Here is a 10,228-nt window from a genome sequence, read left to right as displayed (position 1 = left end):
TCACCTGCAGTGCGCCTCCCCTTGTCCCAACTGCATTTTGTACACAATTAAATGTCCATATTTCCTTTTACAAACATACACCATGACATTGGAACTTACTGTCACCGCACTGTTTGTTTAATAAACGTAGGTCATGTGTGTGCATAGTTCATATAATTTATTTGAATTGTAATCTTTAAATTGACTAACAATCTAGAATCTGTAAGTAAAGTCTAAGCTGTTGAATATTTTAGTTTCTGTAGACACCAGTCCTGTTAAGGTTTTATGATCTTTAAGATCAAATACTGCCTCGTCAACATCACTCCTCCCTTTTATATACATGTGATGGCATGTGTTTTCGAACTGTGAAACAAAAATAGTCTGTGTGAAAATGTATAGGATTTTACTAATGCTAGAACCAAGTAGTACGAACATCAAGTTACATGTAATTGACAGAAAACACAGTGATGCCTGTGTTGCCAAGCACTGTAATGTCAGACAGGGGTAGAACATAACAGCTGATCTTTTAACAGTGTGGAAATATTAATAATTATTCTGTATTGTTATCTAGTGTGAAATCCTGGCCTGCAACCCTGATTAAATTTAAAATGTGCCTAATCAGTTTGGTTTGTCAAATTATTAAGACCAATTGAGAAATAAAAAAAAATTAAACATTGCACATCATGTATAAGTCACTTCATATGCACACTCATATGCACACGCTTTATCAGAAAAGGTCTGACTTTATCACCATAACATCAACAATTAACAATTCTACCAGTAAAATTCCATACTGTTACTATTAGGCCTGATAAGGAGTGCACTCAAGTTCAAAGGATATCCATTTCTAAGTAGTTGCTGGACAGGATATTGTCAAATTCAGTGTGAAATTCAGGGAAAGAACTGTAGGTACATGGCACTTCAAGGGTAGCTCCACAGGTATGAGCAATAGGCCTTCTGTTGAGCCCAGTTTCAGCATTAGAGCACAACCCAATTTTGTCAACACATATGACAGAAGAACCAGTGCAGAAAGGCAGGATTTTTTCAGCTTTGTCTTGGTCAGCATTTTTCACATATCGTGAAGATGGGTGAAAGTTGTCTGTTCTCTCTGAGACAGCACCTTGTTGGTTGTTTCAAACAGTTGGAACACTCTTCAGCCTGTGGCCTTCTTCTTCTCATACAGAGACAACACACTATCCTTGTCTGGCAGTTTCAGCTGTACAAGTGCCATGGGTGTCAAGAAGCATTGACGATATACTTTGGCTCTTGGAGAATGGCTTTATGAGCCATTGTTTCGATGGCAGGCTCCATGTTGTTCTTTGCAGGTACAAAATGGGAACCCATCCTTGTGAAAAGGTCGAGCAAGTCCTCTTTATCACTCTCCTCCATTGTGCCCTGGAGAGCCTTCTCAACGGCTGATCTCTCAACAGGAGAGAGGTAGTTCAGAAACAATGCCATCAAGATTCCTGCATCAACGGAATCGACTCCATGAATGCAGGCTAAAATGAAAGCCTTTGATAGCCACACTGGCATGACACCATGGTCCAGTAATCCTTTCACCCAGATCCGTCCAACTGCTTGCCATTCAGCCTCACAGAAATCTGACCTCAGCCTTGGAACTCGCTCTGCTTCCCCTTCAAACGTTTCAAGAAATTGCTCCAAGAATGCAATGTAACCCTCCCTTGACACCCCCGCATCATCAATAGCTTTTTCATTTACAAAGTCCATCTTTAGAGTCAAATTCCGATGCTACTTTGTCCTGTGAATTGATGCATGTCGCGTGCTCTCTGGATTTCCTGAGCTGTCAGCTGAGGTTGATGGGGACAGTTGGCTGATCAAATTTAAAAGCAAATCCTGCAGTAGAAGAACAAAACACACACACACACACACACACACACACACACACACACACACACACACACACACACACACACACACACACACACACACACACACACACACACACACACACACTGAGTAAGGGCAGTCAATGAATTAAGCAGAGGCTAAAATGTCCCAAAAATGTTTATGTTGAGTGTGAATCAAGGGCCATATAATATTGGATTCTATGATTTTCCCATAATGCAACTCAAAAGCATCTCTTTATAAGACCTTCTTTCAAACTCCACCACACCTCCAGTTGATAACACAGACAGTTGTCTCAAATTCGTCTCCAATTTAAAGCCAACAACAGTCAACAGTATGACATCATCAAAGTTACTATTTTTATACCTGTTGAGCTCCTCCAGAGCCTCTCAGGACATTATACAAATGTTTTACAGGCCACAGTTATGTGAAATCTTACAGGACCGCTAGTTTAAAGGATGTGTTCAGGGTTTCTTGCCGTGATGCATCTTACCCGTGCAGTTTGCACTGCTTCCTCATGTATGGACTGTACATGTGCCGAAGGCAGGCCATAATCTGAAGATGAGGGGAGCTGTAAATCCTGCATTGGTACTCCATTCATCTCCGCACTTTGCTGTCAATTAATAACATACTTAATTCATCTTTCAGACACTTTGAAGTCTTAGACGTTATTGCAGACCGTAATTTACAAATGTTTTCTGCAGTAGTCTTCTACATCTTCTATTTAAAACCTCTGTAAAAATGTACACTTAGATTTTGAGAAAATGGAAAAAAGACAAACCTTAAATTTCAGAGACGGAGTATAATAAAGTCACAAATCAGTGTTTATAAAAAACTACTGCACAATCACAAGTCAAAAGGACTCTGTTGCCTTCCACTTCTACTGCAGCTTGCTAAACTGCACTATTTTTTCAAATACAAGTTGTGCATGACTTTCTTTAACCACTATACACTACAAATGGTAGTTTGATATACACATTATTGTAAAAAGAGAGAATTGTGAAGTTGTGCATGCCACCGTGTATGGCTTATGAGTGCAAAATGAAAATCTTTGTGGAATTCCACAGGTTTTCATCAGGTCTTGTTTGGTTTGTTGAAATTGAAAAAGGTTCTAAAGCAGCATACATAATTAAATGTTAATCAATATGCTGTGGCAAAATTAAGCTCTAAATATACAAGAGGTGACCTAACATTTCAGTAAGTACAGTAAGCGTTTCATAGAACTGTAGGTTATTTCATTTGTGTGTCCAAAGAATAATGGGGTAACAGAATACAAATGCCATAAAAATAAAAGGACATGGAAAAAAAATGTCAAAGTAGGAATGCACATTTGACTTTTGTAATTAATTTAAACGAATTTACTGACTATTGAAATCTAACAACAACTACAGTATGTAATTTATTGAATCGAAGTAGCAATACATTTCTCAATGTTTTTTGTGTTCACTGGTTTTAATACATATATTTGCATTTCTACCCCCTTACCCAAAAACGTTCCTGATCACATTACCTGAGTGACATCCTCATTTTTGACGTAATTCCATGTTATCACAACTGTCTCATCACCATCTGCTCCGCAAAGATCATCTTCCGGATCCAATGTAACTGTATCGTCTGATTCTGGAACATCTTCAACAGTTTCAGGCTCTGTTTGTGTGTCAGTTTGGTTTGTTCATAAAGTCTGCCAACAGTGTCATTTAAAGGGATCTGGTTTCTTTTAAAATCACAGACATCAAAGGTGAAGTCTTCAACTGGCCCTTTTGTTTGTCTGAGAAAAATAGCTTCTCTCCCATTTCCAAAAGCTGAGCAACAGTTGTTGTTTTTTCCACCGTTGCATGTCTTGTTCCTCCTCCATTGCTGGTCCTCACTTGTTTGTATTTCTTATTGTTAAAATGAAGCCATCCAATTTCAATCTTCCTGGAAGTCTTTTCTGCTGCATTATTTCTTTGTCTTGACATGCCTTCACCTTCCTTTTGGAACACACCTGATGCACCACACGATGCTCCTTTTGTCTTTGATCTGCTTTTCCGTGCTCATATTTTATCTCTTAATTTCTGTAGAAGAGTCTCTTTATCTGTGCTACACTTTGTTTGTTGACAGAAGGAGAGGACAGTTACTCGGTCACCATATGAAGTGATATATTTTGCCATTTGTTCATCAGTCATGATGGTTAGCACTGCCTTGTCAACCTGCAAAAATAAAATCGCTAATATATTACCAACAACCATTATTTTTCACCACAAATCAGCATGTTTAGCTAGGTAGCCAGCTAGTAACTACACACTAGTACTAACGTTCCCCACCTAACACTAGTTTCCCAAATTCCGAAATTTAAATGTTTTATTGAAGTCTTTTTTTTAAACTGCACGGTACATGATGAGAAAAACACACAGTTTATACTGTGTCACGTTTGTATTAAGGTTAACTAAGCTGCCATGCTAGCTCCGTATTACTTATAAAGTGTTTGACTTTTCCGGACTCTGTGTTGTTACGGTAACTTATTGCGTGAATTGACTGAATGTTCTGCCCACCTTGTCACTTTGCATTTTCATGATGTCCTCTTGTGGGACCTCTCTCGAGCAAAGAAACCTTGCCAAATCCTCCTCCTCGACTCTTCCATCTGTTACAAGCTGCCTCAGAGTACTGCAGTAGGTTGCCTAACTGCCCCAGAAGTACATTGACTTTGCGAGATCTCGCAAAACTTCTCTTTTTTTTTCAACCAATGCTTTTTTCTTTTTTTTATTTCATGTCACCTAGGGGGCTCCGTAGGTAACACTTAATATTGTGTTATATTTTTTTCCGTCCTACAAATCCCATGTGCAGAGCAACAGTAAAGTAAGTGTGTGTTCATCACAGCCTGATATATCTGGTTCCTTATCATCAACGAAAGAGTCTACAAACTGTTCAGAATGTGGGTATATTTCAAAACCACCAAAGAAATAATTCAGACAGTCAGTCACCCATTGAAACTTTGTAGCTCTGAGTTAGATTAGTAGGTGTAGACATAGAGCAGGATAGAATACTAATGGACTTATTGCATAGTATAACACTAAGTTACCTTCTTCTCTAAAATGACAACATCTAGTGGGAAATCATGCTTTACCATTCATTTTATTAAGAAAAGGAGATTCTTTCTAAGCCTCAGCCTGTCTCTGATGTCTCCTCTGTGTCTCAGTTCTGACCAATTCTCCAGGCAATTAACAGCCAGGTCTGAGGCAGCATGAGAGGAATGGCTTGCAGAGGATAATGACACAATTCTTCATTCTCTCAGCAAACAGATCATGGCCCCTGTCCACCCGGACCACCGTCTCTGAGATCTACCTGTACATCAGCCAGGGCTCATGAAGCATGAACCAGGAAAGGGGCCAGTGGGGCCGGTGGAGGGACATTAAGATGTTCAGAGTGTCTCAGGCTCTGCTCCTGCACTCTGAATGCTAAGAGGTACAGCAATGTGTGAGTCTTAATATCTTTGGCAACAGTAAATACAAATTCTCTCATATCAATGTATTGATTGTTCAACTGAAGACACATTAGACGGGAATGTCTTATGAAAGCAATCCTGTAGACCTGGTCAACATTGAGTAATTAACTGGGCAGGATGTCAATAATCATTAGCACTCATATGTAGTGACATACAGAATAGATATTATAGTCTAAGCTGTGTTTTATTAAAGTATAAACCAGCAAGAACTCTGTGAAAAGGGAAGCACTCAGAGGAACCTCCGGGGTCTGTAAACAGAGACATGAAACACCTGGACTGGTTCTGGATTACATCTTGATCATAGTCTCCTGTTTTCCCCTCAGGAACACCATTTGTCTCTTTTCTTACAGTACAAGATTAAACAGATAATGTAATTTGTGTAAAACTGGAATTAGACATGATACAACTTTATTGCCTCAACTTGTACTGCAGTGCTATCAGAGAAGTAAAATATAAAGGCAGAGTTATGTTGGGTTTTGTTTTTAAATCACATTGTTACATTTCTTAAAACAAGTCAAACATCACAAGCGAAAATTGTTTCATACCATAGTCTTTCCTTTGAAGGACTTTTTGCACTGATGTATTGTTGAACTTCTGTCACATGATAATATCCAACTAGTTAAAACTACAACATGCTCACATGGCTGTCCATCACCATGGCAAAGCTAAAGGCGGCTAATGTTTGGTGCTAATGTTTTAGTATTGTCATTTAGTCATGAGTTAGCAACTGCTGCTTTTTATGACACATAAAAGCGTCGCACTATTACAAGGGGGGTATCTTCTGACTGATTTAACATCGTAGAACAAAACGTGAACATCTCTTTAGATCGTGTTAACCACAGGTGTTATTACACGCTTCAGATCAAAACACTTTAAAACGTTTTAACCTCAAAGGAAAGTGAAATGGTAACTCATTTGTGGGTTTTAGGACTCATTCTTGCATCACTTTAATCCGCACATTTCTAGTAGCCTACATTACCCAAAATGCAACTCTAGGCCATATTATGTTTCAAACCACATCCAGCATTATTTCTGAAACAGTATGGAGCTCAAACATTTCTCTCTCTCGGTTTACCACAAGGACAGGACCTTTTGTATTACACATAGTCTCTCCATTACAGCGTTAGCTATGCTTGCTAATGTAAACACAGACAATAATACTTCCCAACCCGTGGCGCATTGTTTCAGATACAGCATATAGCTGGTTCTTTCTTCGGTGTTTACCACTAGAACAGTGACATTATATGTGTTGTATACAGTGGGTAATTAATAATAAGTATAAATAAGTATGGAACACGTCAACATTTTTCTCAGTAAATATATTTCTAAAGGGGCTATTGACATGAAATTGTCATCAGATGTCGGTAACAACCCATGCAATCCACACATGCAAAGAAATCAAACCATAGATGTCCATAAATTAAGTTATGTGTATTCAAATGGAATGACACAGGGAAAAAGTATTGAACACATGAAGAAAGGGAGGTGCAAAAAGGCATGGAAAGCCAAGACAGCAGCTGAAACCTACCCGTAATTAGAAAGCAATCCTGCCCCTCAGTGCAAATTAATATCAGCTGGTTCAGTCCCAATTGATGGCCTATAAAAAGGTCTCTCATTACCAAGGTGTCACACAAGAAAGATCTCATGGGTAAAAGCAAAGAGCTCTCAAGACCTTCGCAACCTTATTGTTGCAAAACATACTGATGGCATTACAGCCATCCGAGCCACACTGTCAGTGCCGCCATGAATATTTACACCCTCGCCTTCCTAAGTCTACGGCCACCCCATCCTCTGTGAGGGGAAACATGCAACCTCTTATGTCCAAAGACGTGTGTATAACCAATAGGTTTAAACAATGGACTGCTTATGTATTTAAATTCATGTATTTCCATGTTACCGATGAACAAAACCATAAAAGCCCCAAAACATAATAATCATAATAACCCTATAGCATTTTCATCTCCAATATGTCATGTTCCTCATCTGATAAACATTATGAAAAGGAGATTTCTGCAGACTGCAGTGCCGTGCAGTCTCAGCTCGCCTCCCTCACATTAGAGATGGGATGTATTTTTGGAACAGAGTGCAATAACAAGATCCAAAATAGTACCTTTTTCTGGCAAAGCTATGTCACTTTTGCAGAAAGTATCAACTCACAGATGAAAGAACCCAAGGTTTAAGCTGCATTTGTCATTATGTTTCTATAGCATGATATGAAATCACTGCTGGCATTAAGACGGGTCTATGTAAGGAGAAAGGAGGAGGTTATGGAGGATGGAGAGTCCTGCAGTTCTGGTTAGACAACAGAAGCACTTTACAGGACAACGTTTATAACACTGCCGCCAAGACAAGCTGAAGGATACTGCAACATCAGATAGCTTGTTGGAAACATGTTTTTATAAGGACTATCACTCGATTAAAATTAATAATAACTTCAACTTATATAGTGCCTTTCATGGTACCCAAGGTCGCTTTACAAATAGGGAGGGGAAAAGGGGAGTGGGGTTTAGGGATCAAAGGACTTAGTGCAGAGAAATGTTTTGAGGTGCTTTTTGAACATGGGCAGGGATTGAGCAGAGCAGACGTGGAGTGGTAGACTGTTCCAGAGTGTGGGAGCATTGGCAGAGAAGGCGCTGTCCCCAAAAGTTTGCAATCTGGTGCGGGGACTGGCCAGCAGGTCCTTGTCAGAGGACCGCAGGGAACGTGACTGAGTGTAAGGGTGGAGGAGATCTGTGAGGTATTGTGGTGAGAGTCCATGGAGAGATTTGTAGGTGAGCAGGAGGATCTTGTAGGTGATGCGTGACTTGACTGGCAACCAGTGGAGCTGTTGGAGGATGGGAGTGATATGCTGCCAGGGCTTTGTGTGGGTTAGAACCCTGGCAGCTAAGTTCTGGACATACTGGAGTCTGCTAAGGGCCTTGGTGGGCGAGTCCAGACAGGACACCGTAGCAGTAGTCCAGACGGGAGGTGATGAAGGCATGGATGATTGTCTCTGTGACTGAATGCGTGAGTGAAGGCCGGAGTCGTGAGATGTTTCTGAGGTGGTAGCAGGCAGACTTGGTGATGTTGTTGATGTGGGACCGGAAGGAGAGAGTGGAGTCCAGGATGACGCCCAGGTTGCGCACCTCCGGAAATGGGGAAATGGAGCAGCCATCCACAACCAGGGCCAGGTCACCAACTTTCCTGAGCATTGAACTCCGGCTGAGCCACTCTCACCACTCCAGCAGCCGGCGTCCTAACCACACCCCGCTGCCACACTCATTTTTACACTTTTACAAACAAGGTAGTTTTGACCACTTTGGATTTAAGGAAAATGTACATGACAAAAACGTGGTTGAAAGTTGATATAAGATGGGAAAAAAAGGTGACGTCATTTAATCAGGAGTGGGGAAGTCACACCCAAGGACTTCACCACTACAGCACCATCTTCTGGCAGCTCATGTCAGGCATTTTGCTCTTGCAGCCTGAGGAAAGAAACTATAGCACCCACCTTGGAAAAATATTTCTTCTCGCTAATTTGTATATGTCTTGCAGTCTTGCCTCCTAATCAAGTCTAATAAAATCTGGGGAAAAAAACGCTGAGTGTCTGCATCGTCAGGCTCATCTTTCTCTGGCAAGAAAACTCCTCCCAACGCCTGATTTGAAAGTTTCTATGACAAGATTTGATGACATCGATATTTCTACAATGTATCACTGTATGATAGACTAACAGTGACCTCTTTGCTTTTTACTTTCTATTTTTGCTTCTGCACAATGTTTTTTAACGTGCGCATTAACCAGAGCTGCTTCCTGTAACTTTTTGTCTGAATGTGCTCAATCTGACTGCAGCGAGGAGGACGATGTGCGTAAAGAGATAAAAGTACAACGCTCAGCAACATCAGGCTTTAAAAAAAACCTTTGTTTCGGTCTGAAAACATGGCCAAATATGAGCTTCTCTTCCAATTTCAACGGTGTCTTCACCAGCACTTATCTGAAGCGCTCAAAGAGGCTGCACAAAACTAAAATATGAACGCTGGGTGCAGCCGTATGCACTCCCTTCTCAATAAAAACAACTGAAGAAGCTGTGGTGCTCAGAACCACATATCAAGCAAACTAAAGATTCACCATTATGTTTCTTCAGCCCTACGCTTCTAGTTTCCACAAGAAGAAGTGACGTATCAAACAATGTTTTCACTCAACAGCGTTTTAACAGCAGCAGAGTCACTTGATGGAAAATGTGCATATATACATCAGGTAAGTAGCAGATTCTTGCTGTAATGACCTTGTGTAATTACCGTGTATCAGATTGCCTCCTTTTTCCAGTACATAACTACCTTGTTGTCAAGAGGCCCTCATCTGAAATTGCACCACTTATTGGAAGAGAGCCTCAGGTGTCAGCAGTGTGTAAAACAGGCTTCTCCACTGAAGAAGTGCTATTAACCCATTTCACATGAGAAGGCTCCTTTCTAATTCTGAGTGATTCTTAGTGTAGGAGGTAATCTCCAGAGCGTCGCTGTAGAGCCACTCAGCCCGAGATCAAAGCGCCAACCCCACCGGCTCTTATAGTGATTACAGCACACACACTCAGGTACACACAGCTCCCTCCATGTGAAGTGGATTTCTTCATCTTGTTGTGAAAGGATTAGCCCCCCCACCTACACTTAGACAGCAAACAAAAATACGGACAGGGACCGTTTCATTCAGATCATCTCAACCTTGACAAAGTGCGGGTGGTTTTATTCTGAGCCAAACGAGAGAGGACTGAGGAAGTGAAATATGGAACATATATTATCCCTAATGTGGTGCTATATTATACAGCAGTATTTTGTAATGGCGTGTATTCATAGTGTCAATGGCTCTGTTAAAGTGACAGGAGTTATCCGGCTAAGTTATGGCTCTAATCATGATCCTTGGCATCAGTAA

The sequence above is a fragment of the Eleginops maclovinus genome, chromosome 15, assembly GCF_036324505.1.
Source record: "Eleginops maclovinus isolate JMC-PN-2008 ecotype Puerto Natales chromosome 15, JC_Emac_rtc_rv5, whole genome shotgun sequence".
NCBI lineage: Eukaryota > Metazoa > Chordata > Actinopteri > Perciformes > Eleginopidae > Eleginops > Eleginops maclovinus.
The sequence above is the reverse complement of the archived record's forward strand: the minus strand, read 5'-3'. Positions refer to the sequence as shown.